General features: G+C 42.2%; 1 protein-coding gene across 13 annotated transcripts in view; it reads left to right on the top strand.

The window, feature by feature from the left end:
• LRRTM4 (leucine rich repeat transmembrane neuronal 4) overlaps positions 1-15,105 on the top strand; it is a 504,688-nt gene that overhangs the window by 133,632 nt on the left and 355,951 nt on the right. For 12 of the 13 annotated variants that reach the window (XM_021374973.1, XM_021374975.1, XM_021374968.1 and 9 more), the window contains one exon: positions 11,924-12,006. The gene's annotated coding sequence lies outside the window, so the exon portion shown is untranslated. Of the gene's footprint in view, positions 1-11,819; positions 11,842-11,923; positions 12,007-15,105 lie in introns of those variants that run through there. The other variant, XM_021374976.1, reaches the window with a different exon arrangement.

The raw sequence follows: 15,105 nt of genomic DNA, 5'->3' as shown, positions 1-15,105 counted from the left end.
AAGTGGAAGTTGTCTTGGGTAAACCAATTCCACCTCTCCAGGGAGCTGACACTCATTTTATGTGAAAGATTCCTTTATTTCTAAATGAAATATCTGCATCTGAGACAGTCTGCTATTCTATATTGACTTCATAAACCTAGGGTTGGGAGGCATTTCGTGGTTTTTAATTTGCAGTTCTTCCCCTTTCCTTCCCCGTGTTTACAGAAGCTTAAAATAAACTTAACTGATCTCTGCCAATATTCAAAATCGTAGAATTGTAGAATGGTTTGGGTTGGAAGGGACCTTTAAGATCATCTAGTTCCAACTCTGCTGCTATAGGCAGGGACACCTCCTACTAGACCAGGTTGCTCAAAGCCCCCCAGATGCTCTCTTTTTAATCCTGTGATTTTTGGGAATCTGGAGTTTGGAGAGTTAATGGGTTTTATTATCTTGGATGTCTCCAGTCATCCCTCATCTACTGCCATGCTGATCTCTTGCCCTCGACTTTGTGGTGTATAGGGCCCCATTTTTTAAAAAGCAAAAGCAATTTTACTGTAGTCTCTATGATTTAAAGCTTTGTTCCATGCTAAAACACAAAAAACTTCTAAAGATTTAGATGCTGCACCAACTTTTACAACATGGGGAATTCAGGCTCGTACTTCTAGCAGACTTTTGCTGCTGTTGTTGGCCAAAGTGGCATGGGAAGTTTTCTTCAGTGAAGATATGTGCTAGGCTGGAAATGGCTGGAGCTACCAAAGGGTTTGCACAAGCTGTAGAGGACATCTCCACCATCATGCCTTGGTAGCTACTGGGTCAGGAACAGCACATTTAATCTAACGCCTCAGTCAAGGTCCTTATTGTCTGGACAAGGCATCTGCTTGTAGTCAAATCCACTACAGTGATATATTGTAGTGCCACAGAGTAAGCGGTCAGAAGTGACCTAAAACTTGAGCAATCCAAATGTGAACATAAATAACTTCCCCCCCTTTACTGTTGAAAGTTTTCCATGCTAATAAAAATTAGCTTAGGAGGATTACTAAGTAATTTCAAGTACCATAAAGTAGCTGTTGTGAATAAAAAGTGTTGTAACTACAGAGCCTCAGCCCAGTTTCTGTAGGAATGAGTTGTTGTCATTAATTATCACTCTATTTTATAGTTATTGCCTGTAATTTCAGACTTTAAATATTCTAAAGCATAAACAACGCTAATTTAATTATGGTGTGAGAATTGTTGAAATTTGCATGCAGAGGAAGAAACCATTAATAAAGCTTATTCAGAGAGAAACTTAAAATAACAATTAGCATTTTCCTGCGTTTCTGGTGTCATGGAATTAACCATTCTTCCTTAGCTTAGGCCAATTGTTTATACAGAACAATCAGCACAATCTCTATTAATCATTTAGAGATACAGAAGTGTGGATAGCTGTCTGATCTGTCTGTGCTGAGCAGCCACAAAAAAACATTGCCCTGGTGTCATTTCCTTGCATTGAGGTCATTCACCTGTTTGCATCCAAGTGCAGTGTCGGAAGAACTGCTTTGAGCTTTGGGAAAATCCAGAACTTGATGCTGTTGTTGAAAGTAGTACATGGTTTTATGTTGAAAAGTTACATGGTTATTATCCTGGAATGTCTTACAAAGGGAGAAGATCATTCCTTGTGCATTTTGTGAACTTTTGATTGTTCAAATGAAATGAGCACAGTAAGGATCACTTCTAAGGGGATTGAGTTGCACCCTCAGTAAGTTTGCAGTCGATACCAAAGTGGGGGGAAGTGCTGATCTGCCTTAGAGTAGGAAGGCCCTACAGAGGGACCTGGGCAGGGTGATTGATGGACTGAGGCCAATGGGATGAGGTTCATCAAGACCAAGTTCCAGGTCCTGCGCTTTGGTCATAATAACCCCAGGCATCACTGCAGGCTTGGGGCAGAGTGGCTGGAAGGCTGTGCAGAGGAAAAGAGTCTGGGGATGCTGGCTGACACTCAGCTGAACATGAGCCAGCAGTGTGCCTAGGTGGCCAAGAAGGCCAATGGCATCCTGGCTTGTATCAGCAATAGTGCAGTCAGCAGGAGCAGGAGGTGATCGTCCCTCTGTACTGGCAGTGGTGAGACTGCACCTCGAGTGCTGCGTTCAGTTTTGGGCCCCTCACTACAAGAAAGACATTGAGACCCTGGAGTGTGTCCAGAGAAGGGCAGCAGAGCTGTGAGGGTCTGGAGCACAACTCTTATGAGGAGCAGCTGAGGGAACTGGGATTGTTCAGCGTGGAGAAGAGGAGGCTCAGGGGAGCTATTTTGGATCTCTGCAACTCCCTGAAAGGAAGTTGTGGCGAAGGGTGGATCAGCTTTGCTCCCAGGTAAGAGGGAATGGCCATAAGTTGAATCAGGTTGGATATTAAGGACAGTTTCTCCTCAGAAAGAGTGGTGAAGCACTGGCACAGGCTGCCCAGGGAGGTGGTGGAGTCACCATCCCTGGAGGTGTTTGAGAACCATGGAGATGTGACACTGAAGGACATGGTCAGTGGGCATGGTGGGATGGGTTGGGGTTGGACTTGGGGGTCATAGGAGTCTTTTCCAACCTTAATGATTCTGTGATTCTAAGACAATACTAGATAATGTTGAATTATATGTGTGTAATAATGTTTAGATATATACAATAATGGTTAAACACTTGGTATACATATAACTTTCTAGAATAATGGTTGATTATTTACTGAAACAGTTCTTAGGATTTTCCATCTATTTCCATCTCCATTTCACTAAAAGATTCTTGTTTCACAGCACTCTATCTAGATGACAATGAAGCTAGTTCATGGCTTGAATTATCTACTTACGAACAATGTAGTGTCAGTCTCTTTCTTGTAGATATTTCCAAGATAATTTTCACCTCTGCAACTAATTTTGTGTCAAAGCTCGTACATGCGTATGATACCTAACAGCTTTTGAATGGAAATGAACTTTAAGTGGCTATTAACACAAATTGGCTTTGAACCTATAATCTGCAGATAAAAGACCCTTTGAGCTGTCCAGGTCTTATAAGCACGCTTTCACTCTGAATATGGATAAATGTAGAGAGTTACGAAATCTCAAATACAGTGATTAGGTTTATTTTTCTTAGGTTTGTTTATACCATCTGTTTCGAAGCTCGCGTGGCTGGATTGATCTGAATTCATACCATTGGTGAATTGGCTTTGAATTCTGCCTGGGAGCTGCGTAGAGATGGGCAGTAAGGCCCTGAGAGCTGTGCGTGCCTCATCCCTGGAGGTGCTGAAGGCCAGGTTGGATGGGGCCCTGGGCAGCCTGAGCTGCTGGGGGGCAGCCAGCCCACTGCAGGGGGTGGAACTGGATGGGCTTTGAGGTCCCTTCCAACCCAAACCATTCTTTGATTTTCTAAACTCCAAGATGAATCCTTAAATCTGTGCTGAGGTGGTTCAGGTTGTTTTTTGTATTGCAAGACTGGCAGCCTGAGAACATTCTGTATTCATTTATGCCAGCAACGAGCCTCCTCCGACTTCACTGGCACCCAGATAGACCCTCAGTGTGGAAATCACCCTGATGCAGAGCTGTTTCATTTTACTCTGAGGTGAATTGCTCGCAGAAGCCTTTATGTTCACACCCCTCTACCCAGGATAGGAAAGGAGTCTCACCCCGCACCGGAACCCTTATTCCTACAACTGCATATCGAGCATCTGTTGATGAATATGCTGCAAGGCCGACTTTGAAAACAAAAGGCCAGCTGTGTGCTTGTAAGCATTTAGCAGACACTGAACCGGCGGTGGGAACGCCAGCAGTACATGACACAGAGCTGGGCTGCGGGGCTCGCTGTGCTGCGAGCGCGTGGAGGCGGCAGTCACGTTGGGTTGCACAGCCTGAGCTCGGCTGCGTTCGGATCACAGCTTGGTGTTCCTGCTCCTCTGTGAAAATGCACGCTCCTTCATTCCGCCTGGTTGGAGGGGGCCTGCGGGTGCCTCCTTTGTAAAAGTAACGTTGGTCTTTGCTAATCACGTGTGGCTACATCACTGTAGCTTACCGCTGTGGATCGCTGCGGTGCGTTTCTTGCAGAGCAAATGAGCTGGGGCTGCTGGTGTCACACCAGCTGACAAGATCAAGTGTCATTTCGTTGCCAGATGTTTTTTGGTTTTACTTTTTTTCCTTCTTTTCTTGACGGAGGCAGGCTGGTTGCAAGGAAAGATCTAGCAGCCCACATTTATTATTTATATGTTCCTGCGATAAAAACTGAGCTGCCAAATTCTAGTGAGGAACAGAATTGCCCTGGAAATGAATATAGAAATTGTTTTTTGGGTGTCAGGTCAGTTGAGTTTCCTATCATACTTTTTCCATTACTCATTGTGTCACACAGTGTTATGCATTTAGCTAGCACTCAGTGGATAGTCAGTGCTATGTATTAGTGTTATGTACAAGCTGTGGTTGTGACAGCCCTTAATCTGATGATGGACCAGTATTTGTTTTTCTATATTCAGTACATTTTAAATACAAATCCATACCTACTTTTATTTATTTTTTCATTTTTTTTAACCGGTACGATGGTCTGCCCAGAATCCCTTATTTAGGATTCAGTTCCTCTGTTAATCCAGGTTCTTTTCCTTTTGACATAAGGGGAGGTAATAACTTGCTTAGGAATTGATGACTTTCCATGGCGAGATGTATAGTGCTGTACCTGCTGCTTACACCTGGAACATTCAAAACTACTCGTGTCCTGTCAGGCTTTGCCGATGTGACAGAAATGAGATTTATTTGGTTTGCTGCATTCAGAAGTAGCTAGGTCAGATAGTATTAGACTTGTCACATGAAAATAATCTACAACTCATTAATAGTTTACCCTGAGTGGGGGAGAGGAGGTGTGTGTGGCTACAGTGCTGCATAATTATCAGTACTGCTTGCTGGTTCAGGGAAGATGCAGTAAAAACTGCTTGGGCGTAGGAGCAAATGCTTTAGGCTGTGAGTTCTCTAATGGTCTTTCTAATGGGCACTGTCCTTTCTTAATTCCTTGGGGTTTCAATTTGTGTGTTATTTAAACTATTAGGGCTCAGTATTTAGCATGTTCTGTTCTTCTTATGGCCCAGTGAGGTGGTGGAGTCACCAACCCTGGAGGTGTTCAAGAAACGCTTATATGTTGTACTGAGGGACATGGTTTAGTGAGAAATACTGGTGATAGGTGGATGGTTGGACTGGATGATCTTGGAGGTCTTTTCCAACCTTGGTGATTCTGTGATTCTCCAGGGGCTGTAACCTCCTAGATGTATTTAAGAACAAAGACAGCAAATGGAATATAGGTGCCTTCAGGCCCTGCGACACAAGTAGGAATTGGGTGGAGAGAGGATGGGAACTGTTACAGTGGTAGGGCTGAAGCAGCCAACCCAAATCCTTTGGTAGCGTATTCAGGATGAACTGGAGAGGCTGAACTGCACTGAGGAACTAAAATTCCATCTTAATTTCAGAACACTAGTAAGCTTTAAGCTCAAAACTTCTTATCTGGAATAGCATGAAAAATCAACCAAGTGTTTTTAATCCCTGGGATGAATACACAGCGATTCTGTAGTAGAGGCATTAGTCAAAAGTTCCTGTTATCTAGCACAAAGCGAGCTTGACAGAAACATGGGACAGCTCGCCGGTTCACTACGTGCATCATCAATCACTTCTCCAGGTCCTTCACACCCAACACAATGTCAGTGTAACCATTACAATGTAAATGTGGCTATGCAAATTCCCAGAACCCTTATTATCAAGTTCATTAGAGCCGTCCAGCCGCTGTGCAAATGGTCCTGGTTGATCTTCAGGTGCTGCTCAACAGTCACGTAGATTTTTCAACTTGGAAATACTGCAGAAATTCAACCTTGTCCCCAGAACGTGGCCTCTTTTTGTTGTTTGCTTTCTGCAGTATTTCATGCTCCCGTCCCAAAATGAATGCTTCAGCGTGGCTTTTATCCTTCCCAAAACAAGAAAAATCAATGCAAGAGCCCACAATAGAGAAACCACTGGCAATAAAGCAGGATATATGCATTTTGGATAGAGAGGACTGTCAATAAGAAAATTGATTTTTGTTTCGGATATGCAACAACAACAACAAATTACAAGATTATGTATAGCACATTCATTTTTTCTCGCTTCTCACTTCGTCTGTTCTTGACTGTCTCTGTCAAACTTACTGTGTGAAGAAGCATGTCAAAGGAGCAAAGAAACCCAGTGAAAAACGTTCTGATTTAAGCACGCACATGCTTCCTTTCATGCTTTACATTCAAAAAAAGAGAGTCTGCCAAATATCTGCATTTTTTTTGTCAACTTCTGTTGACAGTATTCAAAGGCTCCGTGATTTTGGAAGAAAAGTTTGATGCGTTTTTTTTCCCCCAAAGCTATCATCAGCTGGAAATGAGGTTTTAATTAGCTGAACTAGTCAATACAGAGGAATAACGCCGAGCAGTCTGGACTGTGATCCAGCACAATGCTGCTGATTCCCACGTACTGTCTAAGCTCAGAAACAGTTGCAGGTGGTGATTCATATTAAACCTTGGGAGAAAATGTTATATGAAGCATTATTCAGAATTCCTATCTCTTGGAGGCTGACCTTTCCCAAGGTAAGGAAATCTAATTTGTTGGATTTATGTTGTTGCTAAAACAAGATAATGTTGTTTTTAAACGAGTATAGAAAAACTCAAAAGATGTGCTTTTAGGAATTTCCAGAAAGCTTTAAATCAGACTCTCAAACTCCTCTCAGCTCTTACAGATCTCAGTCCGTATGCTGTCAAAAAAGGGAGCGGAGAGGTAACAAATGACAGCGGGGCTTGATGCCTGTTGGTGCTGAGGTTTTTAGCCTGAATACTCACATAAGGAAAAGGTCACATCCCAGACAGGTTGATAATATTTTTTGTGAGTGGATGTGCAGAAAGGAGGATTATAAATAGAGCTTAGAGCAGCAGCGCAGTGCTCAGGAACCAGGTCAGCACCCAACACCGGAGGCACAGAAACACCTAAAAACCACTCATTGCTAGCTGGCAAAAAGGTGATAAATCAGTGTATTTGGGAAGAAATAGGGAACCTGAGCAAAGTTCAGGTGTGTGGTGAAGGGCTGCTGTGCCTGATGCAGAGCTGGGGCAGCAGTGCGCTGTTCTCCTTCCTCAGATTTAGCTCCTTTTATTTTTTTTTCTTTCCCCATTTACTGATTGAGGCTGCTAAAAGTAGAACTCCTCCTTTTGCTCTTGCTAATACTTGTTTCCTACTTCAGATACTTGTTTCAACCCATTTGTTTGTGGGTTGTTAGAGTAGTATGGTTAGGTTGGACTTGATGATCTTTAAGGTCTTTTCCAACCCAAGCAATTCTATGATTCTATGCTTCACATTTTTATTTTTTATTTTTCCCTTTTTTCCGATTGCTTTATGAGAGTTGATTTTCTGCGGAGGGAGTAGGTGAAGCAGCAGCTGGACGTCCAAGCTACAGTAAGTTTAAATATTTTTGCTATCCTAGAAAATGATTGAGGGAGGAATTCCAAAATATTGTTCAAGTTATTGACACGTGCTGGGGATTGCTTCACCTCATGAAGCTTTTCAGTGTGGATCTGGTAGGGGATGGCAGCTGTTGTATAATGGAGGAGGGAATGGAGTGAAGGCTTTTTCTCCCTTTCCTCATTGGAATAGGCCAAGCACTTCTCTGTCCTGCCCAACCAGCTCTGCATCTGCCTAGGGGTGAGTCTTCTTCCATGGGATAACTCAAATAGGGACTCCAGTTCCTTTCAGGCTTTACAAAATATTGATGATGAATAGTTTAATCCATAGTTGATTGAAGACAACAAAAAGTGTGCTGTTGAAAACATCTATAGAGAAATCTTTCTCTATAAAATTTCGGCAATACTTCTTCAGTGTTAATAAAACTATGAAAAGCCTTCAGTTTTTTTTTTTTTAATTTCCTTTAAATTCTGTGAAACTCATCATGTGACACCTGCACTCAGAGACATCCAGAAAGCCCTTACAGAAGAGTTCCCTTCCTAGAACCTATTCCTTCCGATCAATAAAGACAATAAAAATAAGAAACAGAGAGAGTTAATATCCTCCATTTCCTTTTATTTTTTTTCCAATTGCAACAAGCCTGGCTACTTGGAACGTAAATACCTGGCTCTTCATTTTTAGGAGAGGGCTTAAGCTTGGGTAGCAAATCACTTGCCCCCAAAAACTGTGACATTAGCAGAAGTTCCCGAGAGTCCTATAGCCCAGAGAGCTTGGTTTAATGTCGAGCAAGGGAGAAACAAAGCTCTGGGTACTGGCGTTTTCTGAAGACAGCAGTATTGCTTCTCTGGGTTAGAAGTAGGTATCCACTTGCTTTTGCAGGAATCATCCTTTTCACAGTGCTGTTTGTTTCCAAAAAGTGAAAAACACTTGCTCAAGGCCATGTCTTACTTTGGTATCCTTACTGCATTATTAGTGTTACTTGCAATGGGGCGTAAAGGCCTCCATATGCTCAGTGCTAATGAACATAGAGGGAAAAGTCAACCCCTTCCCAAAAAAATAACCCTAAAAATCCCTCCAGAGAACATCCTAAACAAAGAAATTGATGTTTAGTTCAGTTGACATGGAGAATTGATCATGTCTATGTCTACATCTTCTGTATAGATCAGAATTTATAATTCACTGGGAAATTAGGAGGAAACAGGCCCAGAGGACAGAATAGTTTGCTTATGTAGTCCTAAAGAAACTTCCAGAGTGGGAAATGAATACATAGTTTGTTAAACCACTCAGCTGGAGCACTGCTGAGTTTTGGTTCTGCCCAGGCTCCTTGAGGCTGATTCCTTCTGAGCATTACTTTCCTTTGTAGCTAGAGCAAAGGTAAGTTGTCTGGTGTACGTGAAGATGAATTGGAATTCTTAATTTAAAAAAAAATAATGACAGCAAACATTTTCCATCTAACTCTGTTTCCTTGATGAGCATGGTCTTGCTGTGGGTTTCATTGTGGCTTGAACCTTGGGCATAGAGCCAGAGATGGATTTTCTTTTAGAACTTGCTCGTTTCTCATGGTATGCTTCTAATGTATCCCACAGGAAGCTCTGTGACCCATCTTTATGCAGCACTGAGCCTTGGGTAGAGCAGAAAGGAAATTTCTGCCATTCCAGTTTTCACGCTGCAAGAGAGTATTTGAAGCTGCAGTGAGTTTTTATTGAAAGGCTCTATAAAACGAAACCCAGCGTGCCGAACGTACCAAAATATTAGTTTAACTGCCTGTTTACAGTCCCTCCATAAAAGAAAATATATAGTCTATAAAAAAGACCTCCTGAAGCAACATTTAGAATAATAGTGGAGAGAGAGTATTGTTTAAACAGATGCCATAAATTTAATATGGAAACATTATTGCCACCCAGGATTTTATTGATTGTATCTTTTCAAGTTAGTTATCTAGAAATTTACTGTGTCTGTTTCCACTCTTAGTTAACTGTGATTTCCAGGAAAAAAAAAATTAATGAGCTATTAGCTAAGAAGTGAAGGAGATGGGAAAGTGACATAAGTAAAATGGAGCATCAAGCACAAATCGTGACATGGTTGTCCTTTTGTCTTTTTTAATATTCTAATGAGGAAAAATTTAGAGGGAGCAGCCTTTGTGATGCAACTATTTTCCTTTTTTAAAGTAATTTTAATCATTTTCCCCCAGTTGCAGCACAGTGGCCTCAGTTCTCTACTGGGCGATGTACGCCCTCCAACCTCTGATTTCCCTTTCTCCATCCTGTTTTCAGATCTCCCTGTCCCTGTGATGAATATCTCTCTTGTAGAAGGAACGCAGTATTTCCAGGTGAAGTGATTTTGGGGTTACTGTCCACTCTTCCAATGGCAAGAATAGCGTTCATTCGCCTTAGGTTGCACATCCAGGGCATTGCTGGATGCATGACCCACTCTAGTGATTGCTGGAGAACAACACTCACAGACGCTGTTGAGAGAACCGGTCAGTGTGTTTCTGGCATTCATGAGAGCAATCTGCTTCTGGCAGAGCTCAAGAGAGCAGAGGCAGGAAGGACCCAGGACTGCTCTGCAACCAAGGTAAGAAATGGAAGCCCTGGTGAGGCCGCACCTCGAGTACTGTGTCCAGTTTTGGGCCTCTCACTGCAAGAAAGACATTGAGTCCCTGGAGCGTGTTCAGAGGAGGGCAACGAAGCTGGTGAGGGGTCTGGAGCACAGGGCTGATGAGGAGTGGCTGAGGGAGCTGGGGTTGTTCAGTCTGGAGAAGAGGAGGCTCAGGGGAGACCTCATCGCTCTCTATAACTACCTGAAGGGAGGTTGTAGTGAGCTGGGGGTCGGCCTCTTCTCTCTTGTAACTAGTGATAGTACGAGAGGGAATGGCCTCAAGTTGCGCCAGAGGTGATTCAGGCTGGACTTTAGGAAGTACTACTTTTCTGAAAGAGTGGTCAGACGCTGGAATGGGCTGCCCAGGGAGGTGGTTGAGTCACCGTCCCTGGAGTGTTCAAGAAACATTTAGATATAGTGATGAGAGACATGGTTTAGTGGGGCTATTGGTAGTAGGTGGATGGTTGGACTGGATGATCTTGTAGGTCTTTTCCAACCTAGCTAATTCTATGATTCTATGATTCTATGAAGGAAAGCCATGCCAGCACAGCCCAGTGCCTGCCTGACCCTTCTGCACTGGTTCTCTCCGGGAAGGTACCAAGGAACATTGACCTCAGCACTTTTTTTGCCCAGCAGGTTGCTGGCTGCCTTCTGGTGCATGGAAGCACATGGGAGCACTGCTTTGGATGGTGTTGCCTAACATTGGTGCTGGTGGGGGCAACCCCACAGAAATCAGCATTGCTGCTTCTGTTCACATCCTCTTCATATATATTCTTCTCCTTTCCTTCACCTTGCAGCTGTTGTTGACATCTATGCTACCTGTTACTGATTTTACAGATACATATATAAAACTTCATAGCTACCCATTGCTATCATCTTTTATTTTTAAGGTGTTAATACAAAATCTACTTCAGTAATTCTGTAGGCATTTGGTTTGGATGCTGTAATACAGCACTGACTTGGGAAAAAGAATTTGGAGTGTGTTCTTCCAACCTAGGGAAGACACAGGAGAGGAATAAAACATCCGGCAGTCCCTCTTATTCCATATTCACTTAGGTAACGATCATCTCATGTGGTGTATCAGCATTTCTGAATATCCCAAGTGCTTGTTTCACCTGTTAGTTGTCTCAGTGATGACATTATTGGGCACACATTGTTTTTTATGGGCTTTAATGTAGTAAATAAGATCTCTTCACCTTACAAGGAGTAACTTTCCAGTTGCTCAGAACTTGAAGTTTCATGATAGACTCATAAGTGATGCACCTTTTGCATATAACCTAATGGAGAAAGCATGTCTGTCATCAGTTGTCTGGAAGGAGTTTGGTCCAAGGCTTAGAAAGGATGGCAGCCTGCCCGTGCTTAAATGTGGCAGGATATAAATGGAGCTAGATTTCCTTGGTGCTTAGCTATATCCTGTCATCCTTGTACATGCAAACTGTACATGCAAATAATTTCCTCTGCAGTCTCTAAGGTTCCCTCCAACCTAGGCCATTCAACGATTCCTTGATGTTCTGAGCAAACTGCTCGCACACTGTTGATTTCAGACCAAAAATAATGGTAAAAAAAAAATGTGTTGAATCACTTCGAGTCGTGACTTTAGTTCTAGAAAGCTTTCAGTTTCTCATATGCAGAAAAAGTGCTGAATATATCATTTCCTGTGATGATTTTGTACACGTTCAGCTTTGATATTAACATTCATGTGAGGACAGGAAGTTTCTTAGTTTGGAGAAGTCTAATGACATCCTGCGTACCATTATTGAGTCACCTGCGTACCATTATTGAGTCACCTCAGGCTGCCACTTTCCAGGGATCTAATGGTATGTGTACACTGAGAGCTAAACTTCAGACAAGTGTGTTCTTCATCCATACTGTAATACAGTGACCTCTCTTTTCTTGCAGAAGTAGATGCGTGCTCCTGTGAAGGATGAAAACAGCAATCTCTCCAGCTTGCAGAAGGCTTCTCCAGATCCTTGTTCTTAATTGTAAGTTTGCTCTGCTTTTTTATTTCTTCTGCTTGGCATTAAACACTCCCTTGGATATTCATTATGCTAGTATGAAAAATGAATTTAATTGATGAATGAAGTCCTGGTTTGCTGCCACTGCCTTTCCCTCTTCCAATTCAAGGCTTTCGGTCTGTAACAGATGCATAGCCAAAGGACTAAATTCATCCTCATTCACCAGTTCTCTTGCAGCCTGATAGCTGTCACTTCCATTGCCAACCCGCATAAATGTTTTTAAATTTTTTAGGGTTTATATCATTTTCGACCTTGTAAACAAGGGATACGGCTGTTAAAAGGAAAATATATGTAACACATATGCAGTTATACCCACTTAGCAGCAGGGCAGATAAAACAGAATCTGTTCTATTGAGGGGAATCATTAATTTCCTTTTACTCACAACTTCTCATAGTCTGAAAAGCCATTGCTGAGTTTTATTCCGTAAACGTCTTAAACATGGGCTTTGGGTGTGTGTTTCATCAGCTAGAAATGTATATTTTTGATTTTCTGGAGCAAAAATATGTCATAACAAAAATGTAAACAGGAAAATCTGAAATGTTTTGAGACTTTCAGCGCTTATGCTTCAATAATTTCCTAACAGTTTTATATCTATTTCAATTGAAGGCTTCTGTGAGAAACATTGTTTCTTCCTCATATCATTTTTTTATATCATTTTGATATGTGTTTTACCATAACATAAACAACATAATCTTAAGGATTCAGTATATGGGGTGTCTACTTACATTGTTTGTAGTGGTCTACCAACTTGTTCTTTCCAGGCCATACTTTATTTTGGATCTTCTTGAAAAGAAGTATTTAGCTTAGAGCAGATAAGTGGAAATCCATTTTCCTATTAAAAAAACCAAAGTTTTTTTTAGGGTATGTAGTTCAGAACTGGTCTTTTTCTTCTTTCATTGCGGTCTTTGATGGTTGAATAGTTTACTGTTCCATCCTTTGCTCTTTTTCTTTCTCTCTTGCTCTCTTCTCAGATATGTGAGTTATAAAAATTTTAATATCTAATACATTGTAGTAGCTCAGGTGTTGCACTATGTTGACCTTTTTAGTATTCAGTATTTTGATTACCTGCTTATTCTTTCCCTGCTGGCAAGTTAGTGAGATTTTAAGCAAAAGAGTGCAGTGAATGGGCGAAATAAACATCATAATGTATATGTCAGAGAAGTACAACAAAGCTGCCCGTACAATTTGCAAAATATAGGATGTGTCCAAATACTTGATATCTTCTTTTATCAGCTTGGTGTGGAGAACAGCAAATAAGAAGGAATAGACTGCTATGGAAGGACAGCAAAAATGATGAAGAGGATTGAGGGCTTGATTTATAAGGGGAGATTAAAGTGATGAAGTATGTATGGCTTGACTAAACAACTGTTAAGGATGGGCTATAAAAGTTATCTGAGAGCAATTGGAAGGTATGTGCACCCACAGGGAGAGGGTTGTGTAGGGTGCTCTAAGGGGATATATCTTTGAGTGGGGGATAAAACACCACAAAGGAAAATGGAAGAGGAATAATTCAGACAAAATGCGAGAGGTTAGACCGCGCTATTGACTATTTGTCCCTTTCCTGCAGTGCGAGAGGTGTTCAGATCTCCCTGTATGGCTTGTGATGAGATACTACACCATCGGTTTTGGCTTACAAGATGCAGGTATTGGCTGACTGCCTGCGGGGTGCACACAGGTAGGGATGGAGAAGTCAGCTTGGTTCAGCCCATGCTCTCTCTCGGTTTAGAACAGTAAATGGAAGCCATAAATTATTGCTTCTCTCCTGAACCAGGCTTTTTTTTTTTTTTTTTTAAATCCTTTTGGAGAAAATAGCTTAGACAACACTGTGTGCGGAATCACGGGCCATGAGAACAGGCGTTAGGATGAAATATTCACAGTCCTGGGCTTTGTATTTCTGCTTTGAAGTTACATGATGCTATTCCGTAGCTTACTGCCTTTTGACGCAGCAGCCTGATAGTGCTGAGATGCACAGCGAGCCTGCTGATTTTACCTGGGGGCAATAAGGAGATGACTGCAAAGCAGAGCAGGTAGTGCTGGGGGGGCTCAGCCAGGCACGTGAAGCCCACCAGCACACAGCAGCACTTGGGCCTGTCTGTGCTGCCCGGTAGTGTGAATTCAGATTGGTTTTTGCTGCTGAAAAGCTGTGAATTGAAGGCATGTAGGTGGTGATCTGAGCAGTTAGCATGGATGCAAGCATGTACCCGTTTGCTATTTACACCTGCAACACCTGTGTTTGTGGATGTTGCCAGCCCACTTGCTCTCACCTGGGATAGAGAAAAGCTGCACGCTGCCAGCTTTCTGCAGGTAGGCAGTGGCACATTCTGTATCTTGCTCTGTCTTAGTTTCATTCAGCACAAAAAGGTGGGTAATTATATTAAAAAGTGAGATTAACAGTTTGAAAAGGGGATAAGCGTGCTGCATGTCGCGCCTTCCACAAGCCTGCAATTTAGGTACAGGAAATCGCGTTGGGTATGCTGGATTTATTAGCGGTTGATTCTAATGCAAATGTTTGGGAACGCGGAGCTCTAAAAATACATCACTTTGCTTAGGCACGAGTGTATTTTTGCCTCCACTTTAAGTAAACAAACCAAGAAGGAATGCACAAGACAGATTTTCATGTTACCCGCTGGGGTGCCTCCTTATTAACTGCTGTCCTTAGGAAAGCCGCGGACTGGAAAGCGGTAGTACAAAATAACTGTCTGCATTATACATTGTGTTGAAGTGGAGGATTTAGAGAGAGATAAACTCTGTGTAGATCATCCTCAGCGTGAGCTCCCTCCCTGGGGGTGTGAAGGGTCAGAGCTCTAGAGACAGTGGAGCAGCCTCGATCTGTGCCAGCAGGGAGATAGGCCCTTGTCCTCTTTTTTTCCTTCTCTCTTTTTTTTTTTTTTCCAGTGGATTTCATTTTCTTTACTCAAATGATAAGACTAAGCTGACAAAACAGAAAAGCTCAAAGGTACTTCCCACATACTCATCCTCAAAAGATCGTTTTTATCTTTCCTTCTCCTTCAAGTTAATTTGTGGCTGTCTTTCGTAATAGGAAGAAAACTTTCCGTTACCTGTGG

Source organism: Numida meleagris, chromosome 21 (genome assembly GCF_002078875.1).
Source record: "Numida meleagris isolate 19003 breed g44 Domestic line chromosome 21, NumMel1.0, whole genome shotgun sequence".
Classification (NCBI taxonomy): Eukaryota; Metazoa; Chordata; class Aves; order Galliformes; family Numididae; genus Numida; species Numida meleagris.
The sequence above is the reverse complement of the archived record's forward strand: the minus strand, read 5'-3'. Positions and strand labels throughout refer to the sequence as shown.